We start from the raw sequence: 25,564 nt of genomic DNA on the forward strand, positions 1-25,564 counted from the left end.
AAGGGAGAAGAGAGGGAGAGGAGGGAGGGAAGAAGAGGGGAGAGAGGAGAGTGGAGAAGAGGGAGGAGAGAGGGGAGGGGAGAAGAGAAGAAAGGGGAGGGGGAGAGGGAGGAGAGGAGGGAGGAGAGAGGGGGAGGGAAGAGGAGGAGAGGGGAGGAGAGGAGAGTGGGGAGGAGAGAGGAGAGGAGGGAGGAGAGAAGAGGAGGAGAGAGCATCCTTGAAAGGGGAGGGGAAGAGGGGAGGGGAAGAGGGGAGGAGGGAGAGGGGAGAGAGCATCCTTGAGAGGGGAGGGGAGGAAGGAGGAAGAGGGGAGGAGGAGAGAGGGGAGGAGAGGAGAGAGAGAAGGGGAGGAGGAGAAGAGGGAGGAGGAGAGAGGGGAGGGGAAGAGGGAGAGGAGAGAGGGAGGGAGAGAGCATCCTTGAGAGGGGAGGGGAGGAGGGAGGAAGAGGGGCGGGGAGAGGGGAGGGGAGAAGAGGAGAGGAGGAGGAGAGAGGGGAGGAGAGGAGGGAGAAGAGGAGGGAGGGGAGAGGAGGGGAGGAGAGAAGAGGAGGAGAAAGGGGAGGAAGAGGAGAGGGGAGAGAGGGAGGGGAGGAGAGGGGAGGGGAGGAGAGGGGAGAGAGCATCCTTGAGAGGGGAGGGGAAGAGGAGTGGAGGGGGAGGAGAAGAGAGTGAAGAGGGGAGGAGAGGAAAGGAGAAGGGGGAGGAGAAGAGAGGGGAGAGGAGGAGAGAGACGAGGAGAGGGGAAAGAAGGAGGAGGAGAGGGGGAGGAGAGGAGAAGAGGGGAGGGGAGAAGTGAAGAGATGCTGCAGCATCTTCCTCATCCCCACTGCCACCGCGGCCGCCATCAACTCCCCAGCATCAGCAGCAGCACCACTCACCTGGTGCAGGTCAAGGACAGCTGGGACCAGCATGCTCACCTGGCACAGGTAAAGGACGCCTAGACCCCGGGACCAGCACCGCTCACCTGGCACAGGTAAGGGACCCCTTGCCCCGCCTGACTGCTGCTGCAGCAGGCCGTGGGGGGAAAACCGGGAGGGAACCGTCCTGTGCACCCAGGAACTGCACTTAACTGACAGGGCAGGAATCTCTGATTCAAGCTGGAGCCTCTGCACCTTCTCTTGGTGTCCATGGCATCTCGTCTGACAATCTATAACCTTTTATATCTTCTATTCTTAGTGTCTACAGCATCTAGTCTCATAATCTATAACTCTAACCTTTACATCTATTCTCAACATTTATGACTAACATTTTATATTTTTCATTCTCAACATATATGACTAATCTTTTATATCTATTCTCAACATATCTAGTATTTTATCAGATAATCAATAACTAACCTTTTATTTCTTCTGTTTGCAACATATCTGTAGCATCCAGTCTGATCATCTATTACTCTTTACCTTTTAGATCTATTCTCAACATATATAACTAACCTTTTATATTTTATAATAATATATCTCATATTATTTAGCCTGATAATCTATAACTGACCTTTTATATCTTCTATTCTTAGTGTCTATAGCATCTAATCTCATAATCTATAACCTTTTATATTTTCTATTCTCAACATATATGACTGACCTTTTATATCTTCTATTCTCCATACACCTGTAGCATCTAGTCTGATAATCTATAATTTTAACCTTTATATCTATTCTACATATATCTATAGCATCTAGTCTGATCATCAATAACTCTAACCTCCTATATATTCTATTTTCCATGTATTGATAAGATCTAGTCTCATAATCGATATCTCTAACCTGTATACCTATTCTCCGTAATTATCCAACATCTGGTCTGATAATCTATAAATCTGTAGGCTCTATATTTACAGATCTTTACATATCAATAAATCTACAGGCAATGTTGCACCACTTGAAAATCTATATATCTGTAACTTTATCTTCTTGTCTATAAAAGTGCTAGTTACAATTTTTTTAATATGTAGTGTGCACATGTTGCTATCTTTAGGTCTGAATGCATCTATAAATCTGCAACTATAACTGTATCATCGAGTCATTGATAAATCTACATCTATATCTTTTAGTCATATCGATAAATATGCTGCTTCTGTGTATTACATATAATTACATTTGTGTGCGTGTGAGAGAGAGAGAGAGAGAGAGAGAGCGAGAGAGAGAGAGAGAGAGAGAGAACATGCAAAGGAAAAGGCATGGATGTATCCTGAGGCAATATTCATTCTTTTTCTCGCATCAATCTCCTCCCAAAGATTTCAATTGCAGATTCTGTGACGGGGATGATAATGAACTGTACTTTATTTATACCACACATTATTATTCCTCCTCTCCATCACCACTGCCAGCCCACACCCTCCTCCCTCTCTGCACATAGAGCTGAACCCGGAGCATGTGTGTGTGTCTCATTCAATAGGAAGTGAAATATCAGGAGGGGAAATAGTTAATTATCAAAAGGGGTTGGCGGTCGGATGGGGTGGGAATCCTGATAAAGCCAGACTCTGAAGGCAAGGCTGTTCAGCTGTCCACTCTGCTCCAGGTACTTTGAAAGAAAGCCCCAGGTGGGTATTTCTAAATGATTTGATATTATTACAATACCAGGGGAAGGAGAGAGAACAGTATATAAAATGATTTTATTCCATTTCCCTCAATCGCAACAGGAGCAACGTTGGAAGAGATTTGGGGTGGGTTTAGGATTGGCAACAAATATACTAGTGATCAACTGCAGAGCCCAGCCCTGATATTTAAATAACTGCAGCGCGCTCTCCTTAAACAACGCTGTTTAAATTCAGATCTCTCCCTCGGGCAAAGGAGATTATGGGCTCTTTATAATTTTTAATCAAATCTTTAAGAATGGTAGATGGAGTGAAATCAGAGTGTTAGTGTGATAGTGATGTTTTCAGGACAAATGGGGACTGAGTCGTTTTGACATAATTTGAAATGTGGATTTTAAAATCCATTCTTGTTGAATTGTTTTCCTATCACATGCAATTTTCCCTATTTTTAAACATTAAATTGTACTCCAGGAATGTTTCTGTGGTTGTTCATTCAGGTGTTTGTACATTTATTGCTTATTAGTGAAACCTGCTTAAAATACCTTATGAATTTTTATATTTATGTGCACAAGATCAGGTAAGAATGACTGATTTAATATTTTGGGAGTCTGGGTCTGATTTTGATTTGAGGGTACCTTTTATTCCCGTTGGATATTTCAGTGTGGTATATAGTGACAAGTATCTGCTGGATTTTCTTTCCCACCACACCCTGATTTATTAGGATGGCAACAGGGAGCTTCCTTTTTAAAGGGATTTTGTTCTCCCATTCATCTTTCTGTCATGCTATGCATTTTCCCTGTGTTTATACGTGAGGATTTTTTTTTTTGGCTTACTCAAGCAAGCAAAAGTGTGCGACTATTGTGTTAATAATGAGGGGAGACTGATAAATGAGAATGAGTTTGGGGCTTGATTCGATATTGTATCTCCTGGGGAGAATGTGAAGTAGTGTTTGTCATTACCTCGAGTAGAATTTTTGGCTAATATATCAAAGGGAATGAATATTGAGCCTTATTTAAATGTAAAAGCTCATAATTTAACATCCCTGATTATGTCAGAGGAGATTGTTTTGCTGTCAGGTTTTTTTAAGCCTCCGCTACTGAGGGTGTAATGTTGCAGTTTGCCACACTAATTAGTCTGGTTTCAGCTATTTGCCTGTACTGGTGTGTTGTGCTTGAGCCAACCCAGCAAGAATCCTTTCCAACTTTTGCATTAGCCCCCTCCAGTGCATAAATGTAACTAGCACAGTTTTTGCATTGTAAAATATTTGCAGTAACAGCCTTCTCTCCATCAGCCCCCCCCCCATCTCTCCCAGTCAAGAGTGTTTTTTATCATCGTATGTCCTGAAACAGAACAATTAAATTCTTACTTGCTGGAGCACAACAGATATGTAAATGTAGTACTCTGTAAACCCCTTAATAAACAACAAAAAAAGCATTCAGTATAAATAGACCCCTAAGTCTATATAGTTTGGAGCCTCTTTGGAGGTTGTAGTGTTTAATTGCCTGATGTTTGTAGGGAAGAAGCTGCTCCTGAACCTGGACATTACAGTTTTAGGCTCCTATACCTTCTTCCCGATAGCAGGAGGGAAATGAGTGTGTGGCCAAGGTGGTGTGGGTCTCTAATGATACTGGCTGCCTTTTTGAGGCAGAAATTCTTGTCGATCTCTTCGATCGTCTTGGCTTATTTCTTACCATCCCCAGTGCTGGTGTGATTAGATCGCCTGGCTTGTCTCTGTAGCTCTTGCCTGGAAAAATGGGGCTGCATCGCAGGTAGTCATAAATACTGACACTCCTTCCTTTCATCAAAGGATGACGTTACCGGAGAAGTGAATCGGCAACACTGTGTGAGGTCAGAATTTTAGTTCCAAAAATGCAGTCAGGAAGAATTGTGTCTGTTCTTGCCTCCAGCTCTTCAACCCCTCCCTCTCCCCACCCACCTATTTTCAGTCCAAAGAAGGGTGCTACTTTTTAAGAAAGGAGGGAGAGAGAAAACGGGAAATTATAGACCAGTTAGTCTGACATCAGTGGTGGGGAAAATGCTGGAGTCAATTATAAAAGACGAAATTGCGGAGCATTTGGATAGTAGTAACAGGATTGTTCCGAGTCAGCATGGATTTACGAAGGGGAAATCATGCTTGACTTATCTTCTGGAATTCTTTGAGGATGTAACTAGGAAAATTGACAGGGGAGAGCCGGTGGATGTGATGAACCTTGACTTTCAGGAAGCCTTTGACAAGGTTCCACATAGGAGATTAGTGGGCAAAATTAGGGCACATAGTATTGGAGGTAGGGTACTGACATGGATAGAAAATTGGTTGACAGACAGAAAGCAAAGAGTGGGGATAAATGGGTCCCTTTCAGAATGGCAGGCAGTAACTAGTGGGGTACCGCAAGGCTCGGTGCTGGGCCCGCAGCTATTTACAATATACATTAATGACTTGGATGAAGGGATTAAAAGTACCATTAGCAAATTTGCAGATGATACAAAGCTGGGTGGTAGTGTGAGCTGTGAGGAAGGTGCTATGAGGTTGCAGGGTGACTTGGACAGGTTGTGTGAGTGGGCGGATGCATGGCAGATGCAGTTTAATGTGGATAAGTGTGAGGTTATCCACTTTGGTGGTAAGCATAGGAAAGCAGAGTATTATCTGAATGGTGTCAAGTTAGGAAAAGGGGACGTACAACGAGATCTGGGTGCCTGGTACATCAGTCACTGAAAGGAAGCATGCAGGTACAGCAGGCAGTGAAGAAAGCCAATGGAATGTTGGCCTTCATAACAAGAGGAGTTGAGTACAGGAGCAAAGAGGTCCTTCTGCAGTTGTACAGGGCCCTAGTGAGACCTCACCTGGAGTACTGTGTGCAGTTTTGGTCTCCAAATTTGAGGAAGGATATTCTTGCTATTGAGGGCGTGCAGCGTAGGTTTACTAGGTTCCATGTTTCTACATTTTCTCCAGAATTTTACATTTCGTAAGTTTCCCCCTTCTCTAAAAATAGGAAATAAGCCGATAGAACTCAGTAACCTCTTTTTTATGTTTATATTGTACACAATTAAAAAGGGAACATATTTCATCGTGATATTCTGCTTCATTTTATTAGTTGGAATGAAGTTATTTCTCGTTAAATGGGCCCTCATGCCAGCAATACATGAACAATTAGCTTATTTGTTTTTGTCAGAGAAGATATGAAGAAAGCTTCCTACTTATGTGCAAAATGATCTTTTAAATATACAACAGAAATCTGCTTGCTTACATTTTTATAGTTTTCATTCGTTTTCAAATCCCTCTATTGTCTTGCCTCTCCCTTTTTAAGTTCATACGTTATAGGAGCAGAATTAGGCCATTTGGCCCATCGAATCTACTCTGCCATTCAATCATGGCTGATCTATTTTTCCCACTCAACCCCATTTTCCTGCCCTCTCTCCATAACCCTTGACACCCTTACAAATCAAGAATTCCCTTTCTGGATGACAGCTCTGCACTTTCCCATTTCCCAGAATTTAGTTTAAAGATAGACCATAGAAACAGGCCCTTCAGCCCACTGAGTCCATGCTGACCATCGACAATCTGTTCACACTAGTTCAATGTTATCCCACTTTCTCATCCATTCCCTACACACTAAGGGCAATTTCCACAGGGCCCATTAACCTACAAAACCACACGTCTTTGAGACGTGGGAGGAAACTGGAGCACCTAGAGGAAACACAGGTGGTCACAGGGAGAGCGTGCAAACTCCACACAGACGGGATGTGGAGATTGGGATGGAACGTGGGTCTCTGGCATTATGAGGTAGCATCTCTACCAGTTGTGCCACTCTGCCGCCCTAAATTGTGCCCCAGAATTTAATGGCTGTGCCATTGGTGGCTCTCAGCTGCCTCTGCCCTGAACTAAAATGATCATCTCTGCCTGTTTATCTTCTTTTTAAAACTATCTCTGACCAGGTTTTTGGTCATCTGGTTTTCATTCTTCCGGTGCCGCTCGTTTCCAGGTTTTGTTTGATGCCTTAGTAAAATAGTGTGAGGAGTTTTATAGTGTTAATGATGCTTGCCAGGTGTAAGTCATTGAGGAGAGTGACACAGGTGACTGATGATGAATGTCGACCTCCATTACAAAGAATCAGTGAGTTGGTCTCTGTGTCATGCATCCGGCCAGACTTAAGGTATGTTTGATCTAATTTTTGGCTGTTTTTTTGTTGTTGTGCAAAGTAATTGTTGGGGTTACATTTTAAAAACTCTGTCATGGCAAATCATAATTGGATTGTAAGTATTACTGGGCCAATTGTTTCTTATTTTATTTTTCGGCTGGCAAAGCCAGCATTTATTCTCTGTTGAAAAGGTATGAGCTACCCCCGTGAACCACTGAACTCTTTCTAGTGAAGATGATGGCAAAAGTGGTATTGGAGGGAGAAGATTGAGATTAACTAACAATGAAGGAACTGTGAAATGCAGGTCAAAATACTAGCCTGGTGTTCTGTGATGTGCCACCTTCGATGGCCTGACATGTTTTGAATCTAGCATAGATTATTACGTAACCTAATTCTGACTAAGATCTTTCAGTCTCTATGATGTCTGGGTAGGGTTTAGTTTATTATTGTCACGTGTAAAGAGGTACAATGAAAACCTTTTGTTGCATGCTATCCAGTCAGCAAAAAGGCTATATGTGATTACAATCAAGCTGTTCACAGTGTACAGATACAGGATAAAGGGAATAGGTTAATGCAAGATAAAGTCTGATTAAAGATAATTTGAAGGTCTCCAATGAGGTAGATGGGAGGTCAGGACTGCTCTCTTGTTGGTGAGAGGATGGTTCAGTTGCCTGATAACATCTTGGCAGAAACTGTCCTTGAATTTGGAGCATTTTCACACTTCTTTACCTCCTACCTGACAATAGAAAATAGGTGCAGGAGAAGGCCATTCGGCCCTTCGAGCCAGCACCGCCATTCAATGTGATCATGGCTGATCATTCTCAATCAGTACCCCGTTCCTGCCTTCTCCCCATACCCCCTGACTCCGCTATCCTTAAGAGCTCTATCTAGCTCTCTCTTGAATGTGACGGGAGAGGGGAGGAAAAAGGAGTGACCGGGGTGAGACTGGTCCTTGATTTTGCAAGTAGCTTTGCCAAAGCAGCGTGAGGTGTAGATGGAGTCAATGGAAGGGAGGTTGGTTTGCGTGATGGTCTGGGCTGCAACCACAATTCTCTGCAATTTCATGCTGTTTTGGATGGAGCTGTTCCCAAACATTTTAAAAGGGATTTTAAAGGGATTTAAAAGTTGGAGGCCATCTTGGGATCCAATTGACATTGATAAGTAATTTCTCTCTAAGCTCCTCCACTGATCCACTAATGTCTCCTTTTGGCATCTTTGAGAAAGCTATGTATCATTCTTCTCAAATCCTTGGCCCATTCCCTTTGCCCAGCCTCACCAACCCATTCCAACTCATTCTGTCTTGCCTCTTTCTGGCTCCCTTCTCCCATTTTCTTCGCGGGAGGGCGACACAGCTGGTAGAGCTGCTGCCTCTTAGCGTCAGATACTTAGGTTCGATCCCAGATGCTATTTATGTGGAGTTTGCGACTGTATAGGATTCCTCCGGGTGCTCTGGTTTCCTCCCACATCTCAAAGACACGTGGGTTTGTAGGTTAATTCGCCTCTGTAATTTGCCCCTGAGTGTGTAGAGAGTGGATGAGAAAGTGGGATAACAGAACTAGTGTGAACAATGGTGGGTGAAGGGCCTGCTTATCAAGGATCTAGAATTAACGAAGATCTGTACTAATTTTTAGTTAATTAATCTACATTTTGCAATCTCAGCCGACAACGCTTCCCACTTGTTGAGACTTTGGTTCTGCACAATTCCTATGGATGGATAAATTAAAAATAAGATTCACATTGCACCAAATGCCTCCTTTACTACTGTGTCATTCCATGATCTCTTTGTTATTTGCAAAATAACAAACCCTGGAGAAAGCAATTGCAATATGCGGGAGTGGCATTCTTTGTTTTCTTTACCTGTTGTAGAGCTGGATCACTCTTATAGATTCAAGTGAAAGATATATGGGTGATATTTATGCTGACTATTATGATCCTTAGTTGCTGGAGAAAATTAGCGGGTGTAATATTTGAGCGATGAAACCAACTGATTCAGCACCTGGAATTGGAGTGAGCCAGTCACTGTACCAATGTTGGCCAACTCCCTAAAACAAAACCCAAATCCTGTTGACTATTCATTCAGGGTTTGACTGTAACGATGTGTCCTGGGAGACCTGCTCTGCCTATTGTTTCATTGTCACTGAATTCTCTGCACTGTTTCTTGCTAGGCTGTAGCCTGCCTCGCCCCTTGTGTGAGTTGGGAGGCAATGCATTGCAGACTTCTTGCAAACAAGGAGTCTGTTCAGCCTTGCCACCCTGGAGCCTGTCTTTAGACTTTAGAGATACAGCATGAAAACAGGCCCTTTGGCCCTCCAAGTCTGTGCCGACCAGCAATCACCTTGTACACTAATTATGCTACACACTAGGGACAATTTACGATTTTTTTAACAGAAGCCAATTAACCTACAAACCTGTACGTCTTTGGAGTGTGGGAGGAAACCCATGCGGTCACAGTGAGAACGTTCAAACTCTGTACAGACAGCACCCGTTGTCAGGTTCGGATCCAGGTCTCAGGCACTGTAAGGCAGTACCGCTTTACCACTGTGCCGACCCAACACTGTCCCACCATTCCTGGAGATCTGCATCTGAATTCCACCTAGTTTTAAACTATGTGGCAGAGTTCACTTGACATCCATGATCGCTGCAAATCGCAGGTCAGAGAGAATGGATCCAATTTGGCAGATTAACATTGTTAGCATTAACATTCTGCCCCCAGTGAAAGCTATAAACAGACATGGCATCGAAGGGCCACAGTCTGTTTCTGTTGTGATGACTGTGTCTTCATTGTGACCTGTAGCAAAACACCAATTAACTGGAAACTATTTACAATGAGATTGATGCACATCTATTGCTGCACTGTAATCAGATTTAATGAACTGTGCAATGCTGCTTGATTCAAACTAATCTTGAAATGAGCCCTGTCTTTATATTGCTGCAGTAAAGAGCATGCTGGTAGATTATGGACTGTGGCCGGCATTGCTCTGATTGGGTAGGACAGCAAGACTTCTGGGAGCATCATGATTCCAGCCCTCTGTTTTTAGGGTGGTGGAGGCGATTATGGTTCCGTGTGATAATGGGATGATTGCAAAATGAACCGCAGTGACAGAACACTACAGGTGCTGTCTTTACAGAGTTTGTACGTTCTCCCTGTGACCACATGGGTTTTCTCCGGATCATCCGGTTTCTTCCCACACTCCAAAGACGTGCAGGTTTGTAGGTTAATTGGCTTCTCTAAAGTCTAAAGACAATAGACAATAGGTGCAGGAGTAGGCCATTCGGCCCTTCGAGCCAGCACCGCCATTCAATGTGATCATGGCTGATCATTCTCAATCAGTACCCCGTTCCTGCTTTCTCCCCATACCCCCTGACTCCGCTATCCTTAAGAGCTCTATCTAGCTCTCTCTTGAATGTATTCAGAGAATTGGCCTCCACTGCCCTCTGAGGCAGAGAATTCCACAGATTCACAACTCTCCAAGACCATAAGGAACCTGGAGCCACTGCTGCCCAGTTTTCTGTGGCTGTTCTACCCAGTGTGGCTGTTTTCTTCCCAGTCTCTGAATCCTTCCATTTTCTTTTGAGTCCTGGAGTCTTATTGAATTTTGGTAGCCTTGAAAGCACTCTATGGCTGATCATTCACATCCTGTAAAATGAGATTGAATTAATATCAGGAAGAGGGAGATGCAGGATGTGGTGAGGAAATAGGAATACTTTGATTGCTTTCAACAAAGGGCCCAGTGGCCTCCATGTTGTTCTCCTGCATTTGAACATGTGCCTATAAGGAATTTAGACAGGCCAGGGTTAGGCTGTGGTTCAATGTTCCCTGTAGCCACGTGTCCCTTAATAGTGAACACTGGGTCCCTGAACCCCAGATATGGTACTGGGGGGAAACTGGGGAGGGAGGGGTAAATGCTCATTAAATTTTCCCCTTGCTCATTAGAACGGAGATGAGGAAGAACTTTTTCAGTCAGAGAGTGGTGAAGGTGTGGAATTCTCTGCCTCAGAAGGCAGTGGAGGCCAATTCGTTGGATGCTTTCAAGAGAGAGCTGGATAGAGTGCTTAAGGATAGCGGAGTGAGGGGGTATGGGGAGAAGGCAGGAACGGGGTACTGATTGAGAGTGATCAGCCATGATCGCATTGAATGGTGGTGCGTACAGGCACGAAGGGCCGAATGGCCTCCTCCTGCACCTATTGTCTATTGTCTCATAAAATGAGGCAAACAAAATCCATAATTGTTTTGGCTTTGTAGATTCAGAGTGGGCATGGAGCCGGATAATTTTACCCTTTCTTGTTCTGCGTTTCTGATAAATTGGTTGATTTTTATTTTCCTCTTTGCATTAATTAGCTTTTATTCCTGGCAGTGAGCAATTGGCCGTGTGTTAATGCATGCACTGATGCTTTATAGTCAGACCCTGGCAGCAGTCAGCGAGTATTAAAGGAATGACTGCATCCATTTTATTGATTAACTTAATGCAGCAGGGTGGAGAGCGGTTCTTGATATACGACTCGCCTGTTTCTGTCTACTTGCTGCATTCGCAGTATTTCTGATCCACGGGCAGATGTTGTCCCGTTTCTCTCTCAGCCAGCTGATGGTCTCTCCCCAAGGATATCGTTGCATGCTTATCAGGTGCGCGTGGTGAAGCAAAAACTGCAGCAGGCTTGTCGGGGGAGAGAGAGAGAGGTTGGCGATGAGGCTGGGTTACGCTGACTAGTAGAAATAGTAGACTAGTAGCGATAGAAGAAACGGCAATCTTTCGCTCTGCAGGTACGTCTGGCCGAAGCAGATACCACAAAGGAACTGATTATTTAACTGCATTTCTTATTCCAATTTTTGGTTTGGTTTTTACGGCCCCTTTTCGTACAGCGTCTGGAATACCAAATGTTAAATACTGCAAACCTGTTTGATGAACAGAAGAGATTGGAGTACTGCAGCCCAGTTAGGACCTGAAAGGGAGGGAGAAGGAGATTAATCATTTGAGTGAGAAGAACAGCCTTTTAAAAAATAAAAATCACTGGATTTATTGTCGATGTGAATAGCTTCCTGAATTGAGAGGCTCGCTGGACCATTTCCAGCAGCAGTCAGTGGGTCTGGAGTCACATATATCGTCAAGGACATTGGTGAACCAAATGAGGTTTTGCAGCAACTGTTTCCCGGTCAACACTACTGATGCAGGTTCTAATTAATTAATTACTTGAGTTTAAATTCTCCAACTGCTCTGGTGGGATTTGAACTTGCGTTTCCTGATCAATGGTCCGGTGACTTGCACACTAAGCTGCGACTAAGCTTGGACTGGCTGTTGCACATTTCCTGCACTGCTTCAGTTGCTTTGTCCTTTTCCAATGTTCTGGACAAGTTTCTGGGAGGACTCTGAGTGAGGACTGTAATTGAGTGAGGGAGTTTAGTTTAGTGTCATGTGTACCCAGGTGCAGCGAAAAGCTTTTTGTTGTGTGTTATATAGTCAGCGATGGACTATACATGATTACAATCTAGCTGTCCACAGTATACAGATACAGGATAATGTGAATAACATTTAGTGCAAGATAAATGACTCAGTCTGAAGAAGGGTCTCAACCCGAAACGTCATGCATTCCTTTTTTCTAGAGATGCTGCCTGACCCGCTGAGTTACTCCAGCATTTTGTGTCTATCTTTAGTCCAAGATAAGGTCCAATTAAAGATTTCCAAGGTTCTCAATAAGGGAGATGGTAGCTAGAATTCTACAAAGCAGTTGGGTGCTTTATTACCTAGCAGGAATGCCAAGCTGTTTCTGTGCTTATTCACAATGGCTTTGCATGGTAGTACAGTCAATATGTTGGGGTCTTGGCTGGAACTGTATTGAAGTCTAAAACAATGAGTATAACTTTTAACACTCAGTAAGGCTGAGGAATAAAGTGGGGATCCATCCTCCAGTGTTTATTCACTCCCTTAAAGCACCTAAATTGTCATGGCAATTCTACATTTAATCCAATCAAACGCTTGATCCAACATGGCTTGTATTTAGAGCAGCACACAATCTGTTGGAGGATCTCGGTGGGTCGAGCTGCACCTGTGGGTGGAAAGGAATGGTTGATATTTTAGGTTGATACCTTGCATTAGGACTCTTGGTTTGTTCAGTGTGAGGAAGGGCCCTGAACCACAGCCACAGACGGCTGTGGAGGCAGTCATTGAGTATTTTTATGGTGGAGATTGACAGATCCATGATTAGTAAGGGTGTCGAGGGTTATGGGGAAGTGGCAGGAAAATGGGGTTGAGAGGGAAAGATAGATCAGTTGTGATTTGAATGGCAGAGTAGACTCGATTGGCTTAATTCTGCTCCTATGACTTATGAATTTATCCAAAATGTCACCTGTCCATGTCCTCTGGAGATGCTGCCTGACCTACTGAGTTATTCCAGCAGTTTTTTTAAAAACCAGAATCTGCAGTCCTTGATCTGTGTCGTTTGGATTGTTCCCATGGCTTGCATTTGATGCTCCCAAACGCGGTGTCATTTTAATCCTTAAACTCATAGTGGTCATATCAGGAAATTGATGTTGTAGGCGCATGTATTATTAGGATACGTTATGCGGCTCATTAGTTGATCTTTAATCTCGCCATTTAAAACAAACTGCAGCTGGACATTGATTGACTGCTAATGGGAAGGTGGTCATGTGGTTTCTAGGCAACCTAGGGTCTTTCACAACTTCTCCCCCCTTAGGAAAGGTTTATTTTGATTGATTATTGATTGCGGTGAATTGAAAACCATTTCATTGTTGCGAGTTATTGTTCTGAGCGTTGGCACTGGTGACTTGTAACAATAATGCTAAACTGTCAAACCTGCTTGTTGGAGCTGATGAGTTCGAGTCACTCACGGGTGGAGTTGGATTTTTAGCATCGCCGTTAAATGGACATTCTAAATTTAATCCAAGGTGGGTAAGTGTTTATGGCACAACTTGTCCAGCAAAGCTTGGGTGATTAGTGCAAATTAAAAAAAATCTGAAATAAAAACAGAAAATTATATGTGTTTGGTGGCCCTGGACCAGTACTTGCTGGAGTTTAGAAGGATGAGAGGGCGGATCTCATTGAAACCTACCAACTGATGAAGGGCCTAGATAGAGTGGATGTGAAGAGGATGTTTACACTCGTGGAGGAGTCTAGGAGCAGACGGCACAGTCTCAGAATAAAATGACGTAACTTTAGAATGAAGATGATGCAGGTGATGAATCTCTCAGTCGGTCTGTGTCTTTCTCTCTCTGTCTGTGTCTTTCTCTCTGTCTGTGTCTTTCTCTCTGTCTGTGTCTTTCTCTCTCTGTCTGTGTCTTTCTCTCTCTGTCTGTGTCTTTCTCTCTCTGTCTGTGTCTTTCTCTCTCTGTCTGTGTCTTTCTCTCTCTGTCTGTGTCTTTCTCTCTCTGTCTGTGTCTTTCTCTCTCTGTCTGTCTTTCTCTCTTTGTCTGTCTTTCTCTCTGTCTGTGTCTTTCTCTCTCTGTCTGTGTCTTTCTCTCTCTGTCTGTGTCTTTCTCCCTCTGTCTGTGTCTTTCTCTCTCTGTCTGTGTCTTTCTCCCTCTGTCTGTGTCTTTCTCCCTCTGTCTGTGTCTTTCTCCCTCTGTCTGTGTCTTTCTCTCTCTGTCTGTGTCTTTCTCTCTCTGTCTGTGTCTTTCTCTCTCTGTCTGTGTCTTTCTCCCTCTGTCTGTGTCTTTCTCCCTCTCTGTGTCTTTCTCTCTCTGTCTGTGTCTTTCTCTCTCTGTCTGTGTCTTTCTCTCTCTGTCTGTGTCTTTCTCTCTCTCTGTCTGTGTCTTTCTCTCTCTCTGTCTGTGTCTTTCTCTCTCTGTCTGTGTCTTTCTCTGTGTGTGTGTGTGTGTGTGTGTGTGTGTGTCTGTCTTTCTCTGTGTGTCTTTCTCAAAAAGGGGATTCTAGAAGGATTATAGTAGCAATCTCTTTCCCAGTGCAGGCTTGAAGGCACCTCAATGCCGATGACGTTCCAGGAACCTTGAGACGACTGTTCAAGAAGATGTATCTTGCTGCTGCTCAGGCCACAAGTCTGTTGAGGGGGGAGCAGCAGCGGAACGATAACATCTCCATAAAGGCTATAACACTCTGTGACAGCTTTAGTGGTTGAATGACTTGCTCATCAGAGACTGCTGCAGCTGGGACAGCTGAGGGTGTGGAGGTGTTTTGGAATGTTCTGCATCTGCTCCACCAGTGAGGTCAACCCAGCTCTGTGGATGAGGTGGCAGGTAGAGCCACAGCGGGTGTTTATGTACTGGAGCTCCTGATGCTGCTCTCATTTGTGGCTGCTGTTGGAATTAGTACTCCAAGTCTGCCCAGTGTGTGCAATGTGGTTGTGGCAAATCCCCCCCATACTCTCTCCAAGGCAATAGTTTATTTTGCATAATGTGGTGACTACCATCGAAGGGATCAAAAAGGCAGCCAGCAAGGGCCCACACTCTGTGCGCTTTTCCTGTGACTGCGTTGGTTTTCTCCGGGTACTGCGGTTTCTCCCCCACGTTGAGAAGACATGCAGGTTTGTAGATTAATTGGCCTCTGTAAATTGTCCCGAATGTGTAAGATCGAACTAGTGTGTTGGTGATTATTGGTCGGTGTGGACTCGATGGGCCATAGGGCCGGTTTCCACACTGTCTCTCTAAACTAAACTAAGTTAAACTACCATGGCCACGCTCTCACTTCACTTTTGCCACTGGGAAGCAGGTATCAGAGTGAAAACCGTGACCTCCAGGTTCAGGAACAGCTTCTTTCCAGGCTATTGACACTACAAACACCAACTAAACTTTGAACTACAACTATCTTGGTTGCACCAGGGATTTCAGGCTTTTGATGTGTTTTGCATTAACATGGGTATTTTATTTTTTTGATTTTTTTTGTTTGTTTTATGTTATTCATTGAATGCTGTGTTTACAGACCTGTTGTGTTGCTGCAAGTAAGAATTTCATCGTTTCGTTTCGGTACATTTGACAATTAAACACTCTTGACTCTAGAACTGTATGCCGTACCCAAGCTGCAGCCTAACTAATGTTGTATAATTCCAGCATAACCTTGCTCATATATTCAGTGCCTTGAAAATTGCATTCCGTGTCCTTGAATGCTACAGGAAGTCTGGAGTTGACCGGTCATGGTGGAAATGGCAATGACATTCTGCAAACTTAGTCTACCAGTGCACACTACTAAACCCCAGAAAATCTTCAGAAAGGCATCCAGCTATTATGAGCTGTACTCCTAGACAATGAGTATAAAGCACAGAAACAGGCCCTCTAGCCACCATGTCTGCGTTGACCCATCCATACTAAATTCCAAAGATAGGCACAAAAAGATGGAATAACTCATCGGGTCAGGCCGCTTCTCTGCAGAAAAGGAATAGGTGACTGTGGGCTAGGTGATAACAAGTTATACAGGCAGTGAAACTACCTGGATTATACTCAATTCCATTTTGTTCCCCCTTGCGTCCCTCGTAACTGCCCTGTACCCCGCTGCCTCTCGAGGCACTTTACAATAGTTAATTAACCAAACTGCACATCTTTGGCATGTGGGAGGGAGGGAACTGGAGCACCAGCGAGAAACCCATGCGGTCACGGGGAGATTGTGCAAACTCCACATATAGTACAAAAGCTCAAGATTGAGTCCAGATTTCTGGAGCTGTGAGGCAGCAGCACTATCTGTTGTGCCATTGTGCTGCTCCTCCTATAAGGAGTTTCCAAAGAGGTGAGCAGAAAATTGGCAAAGTGACTCCCATTTCTATAATGTTAGAAAACGAGCAAGATTGATTAATTCCCTAAAGAACCCACACAATAGCAGAGTGAATTACCGTCACTTTACATAAATCTGCATGCTTAAATCCCAGATTACTTGATGTCTTCCTTGAGTTTCTTTCTCCAGAAAGCAAGGCATTTAAAAATAAAAAGTCACTTGGACAGGTTGAAGGATAGAGGCATATGGCTAGACATATGCAAGTGAGGTGACTTTAGATAGATGTGATGATTGCATGAACACACATGCCCGTTCCCTTGCTGTATAACACGATGAGTTTACATTTCCTTCCCTCTCCTCCCTTCACGGGCTGCTATGATTTTACATTTCCTCTTCTCTCTCCTCCCTTCACGGGCTGCTAGTTTTGTTACCCTACTCCACAGTGCCCAGAGACATTTGGGCCTGGCTGTGTGGTGTCCAGCGATGTTAGGTGTGGATGTAGGGTTGCCAACTGTCCCATATTAGCCGGGACATCCCTTATTTTGGGCTAAATTGGTTTGTCCCATACGGGACCGCCCTTGTCCCGTATTAGGTATGTGGGCCGCTGTCGGCCGGGACAGTTCACCTTGTCCCGTATTTGGGAGTGAGGAAGTTGGCAACCCTAGTGTGGTGTAGTGATGGAGCCATTTAGAAGGGATCATGCTGTCCTTGCCTGTCAGTTTTGGTGAGTGATTACTTCTCACAGTGGCACCATGCATGGTGCATCACTTGTGCCCCACAGTTCCCTGACAGCACGATTCCACTTCAGGGCATCACAGTCACTTTTCATGTCATTTTTCATGTCATTGTACCTGCCTCTGTTTTCCTTTGGAAACAGCATGTAACCTGTCAGTTTTATAAATGCAGTCCGAGCCAATTAGTCCCTCTCTCTCTTTCTCTGCGCAAAGAAACAGCCAAGCAATGACAAAGCTATCAGCTCATGAATTCCCCCCAACCCAACCCCACTCCCTCCCAAACCAGTCCATTGGACTGGAACCAGCTCTGGGCTCAGGTTTGATGCTTATTTCTGGTCAGGGTGGCAATACCTGGGATGTGACCAGTTGACACAAAATGAAAGTTGTATAAGAAAATAACTGCAGATGCTGGTACAAATCGATTTATTCACAAAGTGCTAGAGTAACTCAGCAGGTCGGGCAGCATCTCGGGAGAGAAGGAATGGGTGACGTTTCGGGTCGAGACCCTTCTTCAGACTGATGTCAGGGGGGGTGGGGCAAAGGAAGGAGATAGGTGGAGACAGGAAGATAGAGGGAGATCTGGGAAGGAGGAGGGGAAGGGAGGGACAGAGGAGCTATCTAAAGTTGGAGAAGTCGACGTTCATACCACTGTGCTGCAAACTGCCCAGGCGAAATAGGAGGTGCTGTCCCTCCAATTTGCGGTGGGCCTCACTATGGCACTGGAGGAGGCCCATGACAGAAAGGTCAGACTGGGAATGGGAGGGGGAGTTAAAGTGCTCGGCCACCGGGAGATCAGTTTTGTTAATGCGGACCGAATGCAGGTGTTGAGCGAAGCGATCGCCGAGCCTGCGCTTGGTTTCGCCGATGTAAATAAGTTGACATCTAGAGCAGCGGATGAAATAGATAAGGTTGGAGGAGGTGCAGGTGAACCTTTGTCTCACCTGGAAAGACTGTTTGGGTCCTTGGATGGAGTTGAGGGGGGAGGTAAAGGGACAGGTGTTGCATCTCGTGCGGTTGCAGGGGAAAGTGCCCGGGGTTGGGGTGGTTTGGGTAGGAAGGGACGAGTCGACCAGGGAGTTACGGAGGGTTGAAAGTTGTAGTTTGATTGAACCAGGGTATATGGTTTATTTAAGATAGACACAAAGTGCTGGAGTAACTCAGCAGGTCAGGGAGCATCTCTGGAGAGAATGGATAGGCAACATTTCAGGACCTGAAATACCATCTACCTTTTTACTCCAGAGACACTGCCCGACCCGCTGAGTTACTCCAGCACTTTGTGCCTGTCTTTGGTATAAACCAGCATCTGCAGTTCTTTTTTTCTATTATCTGGTTTGCTTGTCATTTGAGATTTCAGTCTTTAAGAAGCACACGCCTCATCTGATTTTTAGACGAGTCAGAGTTTGATGAAATTGGAACATTACTTGTGGTGGAAGTGGGACACGTTGAGAACTTGGGTTCATGCACAATCTCACAGATTGATTGCATTTACAGTCCTGTTGCTGCTACAAGTAAGAACTCACTGTTCTCTTGTTGGTGCATATGACAAGTAAACACTTCTCTCTCTTGGGTCAAACATGTGATTCCTGCATATCTTTGGTGCAATTCCTTGGGAATTATGCCTGTTACTGCTTTTAAAAAGGACCCAAAAAAAGGGAGATATTCAGAGTCTGAGATACCGTGAACTTTGTTTACTGATTAAATACAGCACAGGAACAGGCCCTTCCACCCAGCATGGCTGCAGCCATCATGGTGCCAATCTAAACCAAGGGCAGACACAAAATGTGGGACAGGCAGCATCTCTGCAGAAAAGGAATGGTGACATTTCGGGTCGAGACCCTTCTTCAGACTGATGTCAGGGGAGTGGGCGGTACAGAGATAAAATGTTGTCAGATACATCTCCATAAAGGCTATAACACTCTGTGACAGCTTTAGTGGTTGAATGACTTGCTCATCAGAGACTGCTGCAGCTGGGACAGCTGAGGGTGTGGAGGTGTTTTGGAATGTTCTGCATCTGCTCCACCAGTGAGGTCAACCCAGCTCTGTGGATGAGGTGGCAGGTAGAGCCACAGCGGGTGTTTATGTACTGGAGCTCCTGATGCTGCTCTCATTTGTGGCTGCTGTTGGAATTAGTACTCCAAGTCTGCCCAGTGTGTGCAATGTGGTTGTGGCAAATCCCCCCCATACTCTCTCCAAGGCAATAGTTTATTTTGCATAATGTGGTGACTACCATCGAAGGGATCAAAAAGGCAGCCAGCAAGGGCCCACACTCTGTGCGCTTTTCCTGTGACTGCGTTGGTTTTCTCCGGGTACTGCGGTTTCTCCCCCACGTTGAGAAGACATGCAGGTTTGTAGATTAATTGGCCTCTGTAAATTGTCCCGAATGTGTAAGATCGAACTAGTGTGTTGGTGATTATTGGTCGGTGTGGACTCGATGGGCCATAGGGCCGGTTTCCACACTGTCTCTCTAAACTAAACTAAGTTAAACTACCATGGCCACGCTCTCACTTCACTTTTGCCACTGGGAAGCAGGTATCAGAGTGAAAACCGTGACCTCCAGGTTCAGGAACAGCTTCTTTCCAGGCTATTGACACTACAAACACCAACTAAACTTTGAACTACAACTATCTTGGTTGCACCAGGGATTTCAGGCTTTTGATGTGTTTTGCATTAACATGGGTATTTTATTTTTTTGATTTTTTTTGTTTGTTTTATGTTATTCATTGAATGCTGTGTTTACAGACCTGTTGTGTTGCTGCAAGTAAGAATTTCATCGTTTCGTTTCGGTACATTTGACAATTAAACACTCTTGACTCTAGAACTGTATGCCGTACCCAAGCTGCAGCCTAACTAATGTTGTATAATTCCAGCATAACCTTGCTCATATATTCAGTGCCTTGAAAATTGCATTCCGTGTCCTTGAATGCTACAGGAAGTCTGGAGTTGACCGGTCATGGTGGAAATGGCAATGACATTCTGCAAACTTAGTCTACCAGTGCACACTACTAAACCCCAGAAAATCTTCAGAAAGGCATCCAGCTATTATGAGCTGTACTCCTAGACAATGAGTATAAAGCACAGAAACAGGCCCTCTAGCCACCATGTCTGCGTTGACCCATCCATACTAAATTCCAAAGATAGGCACAAAAAGATGGAATAACTCATCGGGTCAGGCCGCTTCTCTGCAGAAAAGGAATAGGTGACTGTGGGCTAGGTGATAACAAGTTATACAGGCAGTGAAACTACCTGGATTATACTCAATTCCATTTTGTTCCCCCTTGCGTCCCTCGTAACTGCCCTGTACCCCGCTGCCTCTCGAGGCACTTTACAATAGTTAATTAACCAAACTGCACATCTTTGGCATGTGGGAGGGAGGGAACTGGAGCACCAGCGAGAAACCCATGCGGTCACGGGGAGATTGTGCAAACTCCACATATAGTACAAAAGCTCAAGATTGAGTCCAGATTTCTGGAGCTGTGAGGCAGCAGCACTATCTGTTGTGCCATTGTGCTGCTCCTCCTATAAGGAGTTTCCAAAGAGGTGAGCAGAAAATTGGCAAAGTGACTCCCATTTCTATAATGTTAGAAAACGAGCAAGATTGATTAATTCCCTAAAGAACCCACACAATAGCAGAGTGAATTACCGTCACTTTACATAAATCTGCATGCTTAAATCCCAGATTACTTGATGTCTTCCTTGAGTTTCTTTCTCCAGAAAGCAAGGCATTTAAAAATAAAAAGTCACTTGGACAGGTTGAAGGATAGAGGCATATGGCTAGACATATGCAAGTGAGGTGACTTTAGATAGATGTGATGATTGCATGAACACACATGCCCGTTCCCTTGCTGTATAACACGATGAGTTTACATTTCCTTCCCTCTCCTCCCTTCACGGGCTGCTATGATTTTACATTTCCTCTTCTCTCTCCTCCCTTCACGGGCTGCTAGTTTTGTTACCCTACTCCACAGTGCCCAGAGACATTTGGGCCTGGCTGTGTGGTGTCCAGCGATGTTAGGTGTGGATGTAGGGTTGCCAACTGTCCCATATTAGCCGGGACATCCCTTATTTTGGGCTAAATTGGTTTGTCCCATACGGGACCGCCCTTGTCCCGTATTAGGTATGTGGGCCGCTGTCGGCCGGGACAGTTCACCTTGTCCCGTATTTGGGAGTGAGGAAGTTGGCAACCCTAGTGTGGTGTAGTGATGGAGCCATTTAGAAGGGATCATGCTGTCCTTGCCTGTCAGTTTTGGTGAGTGATTACTTCTCACAGTGGCACCATGCATGGTGCATCACTTGTGCCCCACAGTTCCCTGACAGCACGATTCCACTTCAGGGCATCACAGTCACTTTTCATGTCATTTTTCATGTCATTGTACCTGCCTCTGTTTTCCTTTGGAAACAGCATGTAACCTGTCAGTTTTATAAATGCAGTCCGAGCCAATTAGTCCCTCTCTCTCTTTCTCTGCGCAAAGAAACAGCCAAGCAATGACAAAGCTATCAGCTCATGAATTCCCCCCAACCCAACCCCACTCCCTCCCAAACCAGTCCATTGGACTGGAACCAGCTCTGGGCTCAGGTTTGATGCTTATTTCTGGTCAGGGTGGCAATACCTGGGATGTGACCAGTTGACACAAAATGAAAGTTGTATAAGAAAATAACTGCAGATGCTGGTACAAATCGATTTATTCACAAAGTGCTAGAGTAACTCAGCAGGTCGGGCAGCATCTCGGGAGAGAAGGAATGGGTGACGTTTCGGGTCGAGACCCTTCTTCAGACTGATGTCAGGGGGGGTGGGGCAAAGGAAGGAGATAGGTGGAGACAGGAAGATAGAGGGAGATCTGGGAAGGAGGAGGGGAAGGGAGGGACAGAGGAGCTATCTAAAGTTGGAGAAGTCGACGTTCATACCACTGTGCTGCAAACTGCCCAGGCGAAATAGGAGGTGCTGTCCCTCCAATTTGCGGTGGGCCTCACTATGGCACTGGAGGAGGCCCATGACAGAAAGGTCAGACTGGGAATGGGAGGGGGAGTTAAAGTGCTCGGCCACCGGGAGATCAGTTTTGTTAATGCGGACCGAATGCAGGTGTTGAGCGAAGCGATCGCCGAGCCTGCGCTTGGTTTCGCCGATGTAAATAAGTTGACATCTAGAGCAGCGGATGAAATAGATAAGGTTGGAGGAGGTGCAGGTGAACCTTTGTCTCACCTGGAAAGACTGTTTGGGTCCTTGGATGGAGTTGAGGGGGGAGGTAAAGGGACAGGTGTTGCATCTCGTGCGGTTGCAGGGGAAAGTGCCCGGGGTTGGGGTGGTTTGGGTAGGAAGGGACGAGTCGACCAGGGAGTTACGGAGGGTTGAAAGTTGTAGTTTGATTGAACCAGGGTATATGGTTTATTTAAGATAGACACAAAGTGCTGGAGTAACTCAGCAGGTCAGGGAGCATCTCTGGAGAGAATGGATAGGCAACATTTCAGGACCTGAAATACCATCTACCTTTTTACTCCAGAGACACTGCCCGACCCGCTGAGTTACTCCAGCACTTTGTGCCTGTCTTTGGTATAAACCAGCATCTGCAGTTCTTTTTTTCTATTATCTGGTTTGCTTGTCATTTGAGATTTCAGTCTTTAAGAAGCACACGCCTCATCTGATTTTTAGACGAGTCAGAGTTTGATGAAATTGGAACATTACTTGTGGTGGAAGTGGGACACGTTGAGAACTTGGGTTCATGCACAATCTCACAGATTGATTGCATTTACAGTCCTGTTGCTGCTACAAGTAAGAACTCACTGTTCTCTTGTTGGTGCATATGACAAGTAAACACTTCTCTCTCTTGGGTCAAACATGTGATTCCTGCATATCTTTGGTGCAATTCCTTGGGAATTATGCCTGTTACTGCTTTTAAAAAGGACCCAAAAAAAGGGAGATATTCAGAGTCTGAGATACCGTGAACTTTGTTTACTGATTAAATACAGCACAGGAACAGGCCCTTCCACCCAGCATGGCTGCAGCCATCATGGTGCCAATCTAAACCAAGGGCAGACACAAAATGTGGGACAGGCAGCATCTCTGCAGAAAAGGAATGGTGACATTTCGGGTCGAGACCCTTCTTCAGACTGATGTCAGGGGAGTGGGCGGTACAGAGATAAAATGTTGTCAGATACAGTAAGACTGGTAGGAGAACTGGGGAGAGGATGGAGAGAGAGGGAAAGCAAGGGATACTTGAAGAAACCAAGGGCATCCAGTTATCACAATTAATTGAAATAAAAATGACAATGTCACTCTCTGGTGAGTATGTGGAACAAGCTGCCACAGGAGGTACTGAGGCAGGTATGTAACAAACATTTAAAGGACATTTGGACAGTTACATAAATAGGAATGATTTAGAGGGACATAGGCCAAACTGAGGCAGGTGAGACTAGCATAGATGGGCATCTTGGTTGGCATGGGCGATTTGGGCCGAAGGGCCTGTTTCTGTGCTATTCCCAATGCCCAATAGATGCAGAGCCTTCAGATGTAGCAATCCCTGAATGTTAGTGGTTTTGCAGATAGTGAAGATGGTTGTGAAAGATTGCAGCAGGATCTGGATCGATTGGCCAGGTGGGCGGAGGAATGGTTGATGGAATTTAATACAGAAAAGTATGAGGAGTTGCATTTTGGGATGTTGAACAAGGGCAGGACCTACACAGTGAATGGCAGGGTTCTGGGGAGTGTTGTAGAGCAGAGGGATCTAGGAGTGCAGGTGCATGGTTCCTTGAAGGACGAGTCGCAGGTAGATAAGGTGGTCAAAAAGGCTTTTGGCTCTTTGGCATTCATCAGTCAGAGTATTGAGTGTAGAAATTGGGAGGTCATCTTGCAATTCCATAAGATGTTGGTGAGACCGCATTTAGAATATTGTGTTCAGTTCTGGGCACCATGTTAAAGGAAAGGTATTCAAGATTTCAAGATCAATTTATTGTCACATGTACCAATTAAGGTACAGTGAAATTTGAGTTATTGTCAAGGTTGAAAGGGTTCAGTGAAAATTTATGAGGATGTTGCCAGGACTAGAGGGTGTGAACTACAGGGAGAGGTTGAGTAGGCTGGGTCTCTATTCCATGGAGCACAGGAGGATGAGGGGAGATCTTACAGAAGTGTATAAAATCATGAGGGGAATAGATCGGGTAGATGCACAGAGTCTCTTGCCCTGAGTAGGGGAATCGAGGACCAGAGGACATTGGTTCAAGGTGAAGGAGAAAAGATTTAATAGGAATCTGAGGGGTAACTTTTTCACACAGAGGGTGGTGGGTGTATGGAACGAGCTGCCAAAGGAGGTAGCTGAGGCTGGGACTATCCCAACATTGAAGAAACAATTAGACAGGTACATGGATAGGACAGGTTTGGAGGGATATGGACCAAGCGCTGGCAGGTGGGTCTAGTGTAGCTGGGACATGTTGGCCGGTGTGGGCAAGTTGGGCTGAAGGGCCTGTTTCCACACTGGTATCGCTCTATGACTCTCATTTATGACTCTCTTTGACAAGAGAGCTTCCTCACATTTATTGTTTCCACCTGTGAGGAAAAGCATAATTAGGTCAGAGCTCTGAGATGGCTGCCAGTAATCCGGTGAGGAATTCAGACCCAGAGTGATAAGAATATGGATCCTACTCCCACAGGGACTGGTTGAGATGATTGGACCTGATATGTTTAAGGGAAGGCTTGACAGGCATGTTTGGCAGCGTGCAATGTAGGATTGAGTCTTTAGAGATACAGCATGGAAACAGGTCCTTCAGCCACCGGGTCCACGCCGACCAGCGATCACCCCGCACGCTAGCAGGGACAACTTACAACTTGCAGAAGTCAATTAACCTGCAGACCTGCACGTCTTTGGGATGTGGGAGGAAACCGGAGCACCCGGAGAAAACCTAGGCAGTCACAGGGAGAACGTACAAACTCCGTACAGGCAGCACCCGCAGTCAGGATGGAACCTGGATCCCTGGCTCTGTAAGGCAGCAACTCCGCTGTGCCACTGTGCGGGGCAGCTCAGGTACAGCATGGATATTGGTTGGGCCCAAAGCCCAGTTTCTGTGCCATTTATTCCGTGTGATCCTGAGGCTGCTAATGCAGTAAAAGCATTCAATTGCCTGAGAAATTGCACTCTTTTTAATCGAGGTCGCTGGAGCCACTTAGCAAAGCGGAAGATGTTCCTCCAGGGTCCCTGTGGCTATGAAATAACCGTGCTTTTTAAAGATCAAAGAAATATCCTCCACACATTTTTTTGAATAGGAAAGGTTTTTTTAGTCCTTGAGGTGGTATTGGGTCTAGGTAAAGTTAACAAGTGGGATGGGTCAAAACTGAATGGGCCCCTCGTTCCCCTGCAACATAAAACATAGAACAGTCCAGCACTGGAACAGACCCTTCGGCCCACAGTGTCTATGTTGAACATAATGTCAGGACCAACTCTCCTCTGCCTGCACATGATCCATATCCCTCCATCCCCTGCATGTCCATGTGTCCATCCTAAAGTCTCT

The 25,564-nt window shown here is 45.2% G+C and overlaps 1 protein-coding gene across 1 annotated transcript in view; it reads left to right on the forward strand.

The window, feature by feature from the left end:
- The first annotated feature begins 722 nt into the window (after nt 1-722).
- Nucleotides 723-25,564, forward strand: part of LOC144611174 (neural cell adhesion molecule L1-like) — a 71,266-nt gene continuing 46,424 nt past the window's right edge. Inside the window, exon 1 of the mRNA XM_078430228.1 lies at nt 723-973. The gene's annotated coding sequence lies outside the window, so the exon portion shown is untranslated. The remainder of the gene's footprint in view (nt 974-25,564) is intronic.

The sequence above is a fragment of the Rhinoraja longicauda genome, chromosome 39, assembly GCF_053455715.1.
Source record: "Rhinoraja longicauda isolate Sanriku21f chromosome 39, sRhiLon1.1, whole genome shotgun sequence".
Classification (NCBI taxonomy): Eukaryota; Metazoa; Chordata; class Chondrichthyes; order Rajiformes; family Arhynchobatidae; genus Rhinoraja; species Rhinoraja longicauda.